Source organism: Leptonychotes weddellii, chromosome 2 (genome assembly GCF_054177405.1).
Source record: "Leptonychotes weddellii isolate Sample4059 chromosome 2, ASM5417740v2, whole genome shotgun sequence".
In the NCBI taxonomy this organism is placed as follows: domain Eukaryota; kingdom Metazoa; phylum Chordata; class Mammalia; order Carnivora; family Phocidae; genus Leptonychotes; species Leptonychotes weddellii.
In genome coordinates, this window is record NC_138370.1 from 50065040 (window position 1) to 50074985 (window position 9946).

Genomic DNA, 9946 nt, shown 5'->3' on the forward strand with positions numbered 1-9946 from the left:
TTTTTTTTTTTAAAGATTTTATTTATTTTTTTGACAGAGAGAGACATAGCAAGAGCAGGAACACAAGCAGGGGGAGTGGGAGAGGGAGAAGCAGGCTTCCCGCAGAGCAGGGAGCCCGATGTGGGACTCGATCCCAGGACCCTGGGATCATGACCTGAGCTGAAGGCAGACGCTTAACGACTGAGCCACCCAGGCGCCCGGGAAGAGATTTTGAAATAGGCAAATAAGCCTTCACTATTCCACTGCTGGCGAATTCACTTACTCCCACTGACCTGGTAGAATTTTTTTTTTTTTTTTTTTTTAAGATTTTATTTATTTATTTGAGACAGAGAGAATGAGAGACAGAGAGCATGAGAGGGAGGAGTGACCTGGTAGAATTTGCAATTTAATACTTGCATCCTGTTGCTCAGATCAGTTGGCAGCTGTTGTGTATGTCCAGCCATTCAAGAACTTCAGTGATTTCTTAACAACTTGACAAACATACAGCTGACCTTTGGACAATATGGGTTTGAGCTGTGTGGGTCCACTTATATGCGGGTATTTTACAGTACAGTATTGAAAATGTATTTTATGATTTTCTTAATATTTTCTCTAGCTTGATTGTGAGAATACAATATATACAGCTTACAAAAAAATGTGTTCACTAACTGTTTATGTTATTGGTAAGGCTTCTAGTCAACAGTAGGCTATTAATGGTTAAGTTCTTGGGCATCAGAGTTAATAGGTGGATTTTTGACTGTGCAGGTGATCAGTGCCCCTAACCCCCTGCATTGTTCAAGGGTAAACTGTATTCAGATTATTTAATAATTAAGTTTCTTTTATATCTGTTTTATCTTTGTACTACATTGTAAGCTCCTGAGGGTAGAGACCATACTGTGTTTTCATTCATTTAGCTTATGAACTCAAATATTGGTTGAATACCTGCTAAATATCTGGTACTTTTTTTGATACCCCCACTTTGCCTACTCAGCTCTGAGTATATTGGATATACTCCATAAATACACTGATAAGCCACTATGATTTTCTGATTCAAGATCATCAGCCCATTACTCTGTGCTATAGTTGGTGATAGTCATTGAGATATATCTGTTCTGATTCTCAGTATGTATCCTGGAATATTATTTTTTGATCAAATCCCTATGATTTAATCTTTTTGGTAATTTATCTTTTTTAGTCATTTATCTCTAATTTTGATGCTTACTTTCAATTTAAAACTGAATTTGCAATCCTAAGCCAATCAGCTGTTTTCTCTTAGGCAGGATACCTTAGTTCGAGTAATTACCAGAAATTTAACTTAGAATTCTTGGGCTAATAATCCAAATGGGGGTGCTATCAGTATTACCTGTAGAACTTTTGTTTCCCAAAATAGTTTTTTTAGTTGAAGTATGGTTGACACACAGTTTTGAATTAGTTTCAGTAATTCAACATAGTAACAATAATTCAACAACTTTATATGTTATGCTGTGCTCACCAAAACTCTTGCTACCATTTGTCACCATATAACACTATTATAATAAATACCATTGACTATATTCCCTATACTGTACCTTTCATTCCTGTAATTTATTCATTTGGTAATTGGAAGCCTGTAGCTCCCACTACTTTCACCCATTTTTGCCTACCTCCACCCATCAGTTTGATCTTTGTATTTAGGGGTATGTTTTTGCTTTTTGTGTGTGTGTTTGTTTTTTTGATTCCACATATAAGTGAAATCCTATGTTATTTGTCTTTCTCTGACTTATTTCACTTAGCATAATACCCTCTAGGTCCATCCATGGTGTCACTAATCATAAGATCTCATTCTCTTTATGGCTGAGTAATATTCCATTGTGTATATATATACCACATCTTATTTTTCCATTCCTTTTTGATGGGCACTTGGGTTGCTTTCATATTTTGGCTATTGCAAATAATTCTGCAATAAACAGGGGTGCATATATCTTTTTCAATTAATGTTTTCATTTTCTCTCAGTAGTAGAATTACTAGATAATACGGTATTTCAATTTTTAGTTTTTTGAGGAACCTCCATACTGTTTTTCACATTGGCTGTACCAATTTATATGCCCACCAACAGTGTACAAGGGTTCCTTTTTCTCTACGTCCTTGTCAACCCTTGTTTTTTCTTGTCATTTTGATTTTAGCCATCTGACGGGTGTAAGGTGCTATTTCATTGTGGCTTTGATTTGCATTTTCCTGATAATTAGTGATGTTAAGCATCTTTTCATATGTCTGTTGGCCACCTGTGTGTCTTTTTTGGGAAAATGTTGATTCAGGTCCTCTGCCCATTTTTAATGGGATTATTTGGGGGTTTTTTGGTGTTGAGTTATGTAAGTTCTTTATATATATTGGATATTAATCCTTTATTGGATATATTATTTGCAAATATCTTCTCCCACTCAGTACAGTAGGTTGCCTTTGGTTTTGTTGATTTTTTTTTTCCTGTCCAGAAGCTTTTTAGTTTGATGTAGTCCCACTAGTTCATTTTTGCTTTTGTTTCCATTGCCTTTGAGATGTGTCTAGCAAGGAGTTGCAGCAGCCAAGGTCACAGAGGTTGCTGCCTGTGTTCTCCTCTAGGATTTTGATGGATTCCTGTCTCACATTGAGGTCCTTCATCCATTTTGAGTTTTTTTTTATATGGTGTAAGGAAGTGGTCCAGCTTCATTCTTCTGCATGTGGCTATCCAATTTTCCCAACACCAATTGTTGAAGATACTGTCTTTTTTCCATTGGATATTCTTTCCTGCTTTGTCAAAGATTAGTTGACGATAGAGTTGATCCATTTCTGGGCTCTCTATTCTGTTCCATTGATCTATGTGTCTGTTTTTGTGCCAGTACCATACTGTCTTGATGATGACAGCTTTGTAATAGAGGTTGAAGTCTGGAATTGTGATGCCGCCAGCTTTGTTTTTCTCTTCAACATTCCTTTGGCTACTCGAGGTCTTTTTTGGATCCATACAAATTTTAGGATTATTTGTTCCAGCTCTGTTTTAAAAAACGCTGTTGGTATTTTGATAGGGATTGCATTGAATGTATAGATTGCTCTAAGTAGCATAGCCATTTTACTAATATTTATTCTTCAGTCCATGAGCATGGAATGTTTTTCCATTTCTTTGTGTCTTCCTCAATTTCTTTCATGGGTGTTCTTAGTTTACAGAGTACAGATCCTTTATCTCTTTGGTTAGGTTTATTCCTAGGTATCTTATGGTTTTTGGTGCAATTGTAAATGGGATCGATTCCTTGATTTCTCTCTCTTCTGCTTCATTGTTAGTGTATAGAAATGCAACTGATTTCTGGGCATTGATTTTATATCCTGCTACTTCACTGGATTTATCAGTTCTTGCAGTTTTTTTTTTAGTAGAATCTTTAGGGTTTTCTGTGTATAGCTTCATGTCTGCAAAGAGTGAAAATTTTACTTCTTTCTTACCAATTTGGATGCCTTTTATTTCTTTTTGTTGTCTGATTGCTGTGGCTAGGACTTCCAGTACTATGTTGAATAAAAGTGGTGAGAGCAGACATCTTTGTTGTGTTCCTGACCTTAGGGGAAGCTCTCAGTTTTTCCCCCCAATAGTTTATTTTTACTTTTGTTTCCCTTGCCTCAGGGAACCTATCAAGAAAATAGTTGTTACGGCCAGTGTCAGAGAAATTGCTGCTTGTACTCTCCTCTGTGAGTTTTATGGTTTCAGGTCTTGCATTTAGGTCTTTAATCCATTTTCAATTTATTTTTTGTGCGTGGCTGTCCGGTTTTCGCAACACCATTTGTTGAAGAGACTGTCTTTTTCCCATTGGATGTTCTTTCCTGCTTTGTCAAAGATTAATTAATCATATAATTGTGTGTTTATTTCTGGATTTTCTATTTTGTTCTGTTGATCTATGTGTCTGTTTTTGTGCTAGTACCATACTGTTTTGATTACTATAGCTTTGTAATATAACATGAAATCCAGAATTGTGATGCTTCCAGCTTTGCTTTTCTTTTTCAAGATTGCTTTGGCTATTCAGGTTCTTTAGTGGTTCCATACAAATTTTAGGATTGTTTGTTCTAGTTCTGTGAAAAATGCTGGTGGTATTTTGATAGGGATTGCATTAAATGTGTAGATTGCTTTGGGTAGTTTAAACATTTTAACAGTATTTGTCTTTTTAATCCATGAGCATGGAATGTCTTTCCATTTCTTTATGTTGTCTTTAATTTCTTTCATCACTGTTTTGTAGTTTTCGGAATATAGGTCTTTCACCTCTTTGGTTAGGTTTATTCCTAGGTATCTTACTGTTTTTGGTGTAGTTGTAAATGGGATTGTTTTCTTAATTTGTCTTTTTGCTGCTTCATTATTGGTGTATAGAAATGCAACAGATTTCTGTATACTAATTTTGCGACCTGCTACTTTACTGAATTTGTTTATCAGTTCTTGCAGTTTTTGATAGATTCTAAGGTTTTTTATGTAAAGCCTTATGTCATCTGCAAAAAGTGAAAATTTTACTTCTTCCTTACCAATTTGGATGCCTTTTATTTCTTTTTGTTGTCTGATGGCTGTGGCTAGGACTTCCAGTACTATGTTTTATAAAAGTGGTGAGAGTGACCAGATGTCCATCGACAGATGAATGGATAAAGAATATGTTGGTATATATACACAATGGAATATTATGCAGCCATCAAAAAATTTGAAATCTTGCCATTTGTAACAACATGGATGGAACTAGAAGGGTATTATGCTAAGCAAAATAAGTCAATCAGAGAAAGACAGTTATCATATGATCTCACTGATATGTGGGATTTAAGAAACAAGGCAGAGGATCATAGGGGAAGAGAGGGAAAAATGAAACAAGATGAATCCAGAGAGGGATTCAGCAAACTGAAGGTTGCTGGAGGGGAGAGGGTTGGGGGGATGGGTAACTGGGTGAGGGACATTGGGGAGGGTATATGTTGTAATGAGCACTGGGTATTATGTAACACTGATGAATCACAGACCTGTACCCCCTGAAACAAATAATACATTATATGTTAATTCATTGAATTTAAATTAAAAGAAGTGGTGAGAGTGGACATCTTTGTCTTGTTCCTGACTTTAGGGGAAAGGCTTTCAGTTTTTCCCCATTGAGGATGATATTATTTGTGGGTTTTTCATATATAGCCTTTATTATATTGAGGTGTGTTCCCTTTAAACCTACTTTGTTGAAGGTTTTTATTATGTATGGATGTTATACTTTGTGAAATGCTTTTTCTGCATATATGGAAATGATCATATGGTTCTTATCCTTTCTCTTATTCATGTGATATATCAGATTGATTGATTTGCAAATATTGAACCACCCTTGCAACCCAGGAATAAATCCCACTTGATCGTGGTAAATGATTTTTTTAATGTATTGTTGGATTTGGTTTGCTAGTATTTTGTTGAGGATTTTTATGTTTATGTTCATCAGAGATATTGGCCTGTAGTTCTCTTTTTTTGTGGTGTCTTTATCTGGTTTTGGTATCAGGGTAATGCTGGCCTCATAGAATGAATTTGGAAGTTTTTCTTCCTTTACTATTTTTTGGAGTAATTTGAGAAGAATGGAATAGGTATTAACTCTTATTTAAATTTTTGGTAGAGGGCGCCTGGGTGGCTCAGTCGGTTAAGCGACTGCCTTCAGCTCAGGTCATGATCCTGGAGTCCCAGGATCGAGTCCCGCATCGGGCTCCCTGCTCAGCGGGGAGTCTGCTTCTCCCTCTGACCCTCCTCCGTCTCATGCTCTCTGTCTCTCATTCTCTCTCTCGCAAATAAATAAATAAAATCTTTAAAAAAAAAATTTTTTTTTTCCATAGAATTCGCCTGTGAAGCCATCTGCTATTGGACTTTTGTTTGTTGGGAGTTTTTTGATTATTGACTCAATTTTTTTTCTGGTAATTGGTCTGTTCAACTTTTCTATTTCTTCCTGTTTCAGTTTTGGTAGGTTATATTTCTAGGAATTTATCCATTTCTTACAGGCATATAATTTTTCATAATATTTTCTTATAATTGTATTACTGTGGTGTTATTTTCCCTCTCTCATTTGTGATTTTATTTATTTGGGTCTTTTTTTTTTCTTGATGACTCTGGCTACAAGTTTATCAGTTATATTGTGTTTCTTTTTTTTTCCCCCCACAGAACCAACTCCTGGTTTCATTGACCTGTTGGTTTTTGTTTGTTTGTTTTAGTTTCTGTATCATTTATTTCTGCTCTAATCTTAATCATTTTCTTCCTTCTGCTGGTTTTAGATTTTTTTTTTTTTTTTCTAGCTCCTTTAAGTGGAAGATTAGGTTGTTCAAGATTTTTCTTGCTTCTTGAGGTAGGCCTGTATTGCCATAAACTTCCCTCTTAGGATTGCTTCTGCTGCATCCCAAAGGTTTTTATTTTAACCTTTGTGTTTTCTAAAGATTTTATTTATTTATTTATTTATTTATTTATTTATTTATTTATTTATTTGTGAGAGAGAGAGAGAGAGCGCAAGTGCGAGAGCACAAGCAGGGGGAGCGGCAGGCAGAGGGAGAAACAGGCTCCCACTAAGTAAGGAGCCCAATGCGGAACTCGATCCCAGGACCCTGGGATCATGACCTGAGCTGAAGGCAGACACTTAACTGACTGAGCACCCAGGCATCCCAACCTTTGTGTTTTCATTTTTATTTGTTTTGATGTACTTTTTTTATTATTTTATTTACTTTTTGATCCATTCATTGTTTAGTAGCATGTTACTTAACCTCCATGTATTTGTGTTCTTTCCAGGTTTTTTCTTGTGGTTGACTTCTAGTTTCATTGCATTGTGGTCAGAAAAAATGCATGGTATGACTTCGATCTTCTTGAATTTGTTGAGGCTTTTTTTGTGGCCTAATATGTGATCTCTTCTGAAAAATGTTCCGTGTGCATTTGAAAAAGAATGTGTTTTCTGCTGTTTTAAGATGGAATGTTCTGTATATGTCTGTTAAATCCATATGTTCCAGTGTGTTCTTCAAAGCCATTTTTTCCTTGTTGATTTTCTGTTTCGATGATCTGTTACTGTAAGTGGGGTGTTAAAGTCCCCTGCTATTTTATTATTGTCCATTACTTCCTTTATGTTTGTTATTAACTTTTATTTTTTTGGGTGCTCCCACATTGGGTGCACAAATATTTACAGTTGTTATATCTTCTTGTTAGATTGTCCCCTTTATTATTATAGTGTCCTTTGTCTCTTGTTACAGTCTTTGTTTTAATGTTCCTTTTGTCTCGTATACGTGTTCCTACTTTGTCTTTCTTTTGACATCCATTTGCATGCTAGATGTTTCTCCGTCCCCTCACTTTTAATCTGCAAGTGTTTTTAGGTCTGAAATGAGTCTTTTGTAGGCAGCATATAGATGGGTATTGGTTTTTTTTCATCCATTCTGTCAGCCCATGTCTTTGATTGGAATGTTTAGTCCACTTACATTCATAGTAATTATTGATAGTATATATTTATTGTCATTTTATGACTTGTTTTATGGTTATTTCTAAAGATCTTCTCTGATGCTTTCTTGCCTTTCTGTCTTTCATGGTGTGCTGGTTTTCTTTAGTGATATATTTGGATCTTTTGTATATTTATTAATGGTTTTTGCTTTGTGGTTACCATTGGTTTTGTATATAATATTTTCTGCATATCACAGTCTATATTGAGTTGATGGTCATTTAAGTTTGAACCCATTCTTTACTCATCTCCTCCCCACATTTTAGGTATATGGTGTCATATTTTACATACTTTCATTTTGTGAGTTCCTTGATTGATGTTTTACAGAAACCTTCATACCATGATTTTTGGTCTCTCCTTTCCACTTAAAGAGTCCTCTGTAATATTTTATGCAGGGCGGGTTTACTGGTCATGAATTCCTTTAGTTTTTGTCTGGGAAACTCTTTTCTCTCTCCTTCTCTTCCCAAATGTTAGCCTTGCTGGATAGAGTATTCTTGGCTGCAGGTTTTTCCCATTCAGCACTTTGAATTTATCATGCCACTCCTTTCTGGCTTGGAAAGTTTCTGCTGAAAAATCCCGATAACCTATTGGGGTTTCCTTTGTGTGTAGCTGTTTTCTCTTCTCTTGCTCCTTTTAATGTTTTTCCTTTTATCACTATATTTTGCCATTTTAATGACAATATGTCTTGATGTGGATCTGCTTTTATTGATTTTGTTGGGGGTTCTCTGGGCCTCCTGGATCTGGATATCTGTTTCCTTCTCCAGATTAGGGAAGTTTTCAGCTATTATTTCTTCAAATAAATTCTCTGCCCTCTTTTCTCTCTCTTCTTCTTCTGAGGCTCCTATAATACTAAAGTTATTAAGTTTCACAGAGTCATTGAGTTCCCTAACTCTATTCTTGTTTTTTTTGTAATTCTTTTTTTTCTCTTTTGTTCACCTTGATTACTTTCCACTGCTCTGTCTTCTAGGTCATTAATTCATTCCTTTGCTTCTTCCAGCCTGCTGTTCATTCAATCAAGTGTGTTTCTCATGTGCCCTCTACCTCTGTGTTATTACTTATCTGTGTATTAAGGGTCTCATTGATGTTCTCCACTCTTCTCAAGTCCAGTGAATATCCTTATGATTACTGCTTTAAATTCTCCATCAGGCATGTTATTTATATCTGTTTTGCTTGTATATCTGGCCATGACCTTGTCCTTTTGTTCATTTGGGAGAAATTCCTCTGTCCTCTCATTTTGTGTAAGTCTCTGTGCCTGTTTCTGTGTTAGGAAAGTCAGGGTTCTTGAGTGTAATGATTTATAAAGAAGACATCCTGGAGTGCCCTGCTGTGTAGTGTCCCCTGTTCCCCAGGGCCTGGCACTTCTGTGAGTGTCTCCAGTATGTGTTGCATATGCTCTGCTGTTGTGTTGTCACCACTTTATCCTTCAGGCCAGTTATCTGCAGAGGTTCTCTTTCGCTGCTGTGGGCAGCATTTGAACCCTGGCCTGAATGTGATGTGTTTTAACTAGGTGTTCTTTTGTGGAATGAGACCTGTCACTTCCTCCATCAGGACCAAGGCCTTGCAAAACTCCCAGGTTGGGAGACAGGATGTGCGCAGGGGTTTGGGCCTGTCTTTTGGGGGTGGGGCCTGCCGCACTGGGACTGAGGCAAGTGAGACTGGGAAGGGTAGTTCCACCAGAGTATGGGGAGTGGGGTTTGGTGTAAGCAAGTTAGGTAGCAAGTGTTTGTGCTTCTCTGGTTCCTGCAGGTGGCTCTGTGTTTATGCTAAGGGGTGGGGAAAGGAAATGGTGCCTGGCAATTCCTTTATTCCCAGAGGGGTCTCTGTGAATGTTGACTCTGTGGGATAAGCTTCTGAGATGAGCAAGTAACCTCCTCATTGTGTGCCCCAGGCACTCTTCAGATCACTGTTTTAATGCTGTACTTCACAGGCTGTTTGCCCTGTCTTTTCTCCAAGAGCAGCCCCAGTGCCTGCAAGCTCTCCCATAGCCAAGCATGGTGACCTTTAAAATTCCTGACTTTAAGCCCTGCTGGTTGCAAGAACTCATGAAATTTGGGCCCTCTCGCTTTCTAAGCCAATTGCTATGGGCATTTGTCTTCCCTTTGCACTCCCCTGTATGTTAGTCTGTCTCTTTCCCTCCTCTGTGACCATGATTCCCTCCCCACCTCTGTGGCCATTATATGTTTCCCCAGTTAGCATCTCCACTCTCCTAGCCTCCTCGATGTGGCCTCTTCTCTACCTTTAGTTGTGGAGTTTGTTCTACTGGTCTTCAGATCAATTTCTGGGGAATTTTGGATGATTTGATAAGTCATCTAGTTGTATTTGTGGGACGAGGTGAGCCTAGGGTCCTCATACTCAGCCACCATCTTCCACTCCATGGAGCCACTTGAGATGGTCATATGATTTTTATCCTTCATTTTGTTAATGTGGCATATCACATTAATTGATATGTGAATATTGAACCAGCCTTCCATCCCTGGAGTAAATCCCACTTGATCATGGTGAATGATCCTTTTAATGTATT

The 9946-nt window shown here is 37.2% G+C and overlaps 1 protein-coding gene across 4 annotated transcripts in view; it reads left to right on the forward strand.

The window, feature by feature from the left end:
• Window positions 1–9946, forward strand: part of CBR4 (carbonyl reductase 4) — a 91459-nt gene that overhangs the window by 23395 nt on the left and 58118 nt on the right. The gene's annotated exons all lie outside the window — the stretch shown is intronic.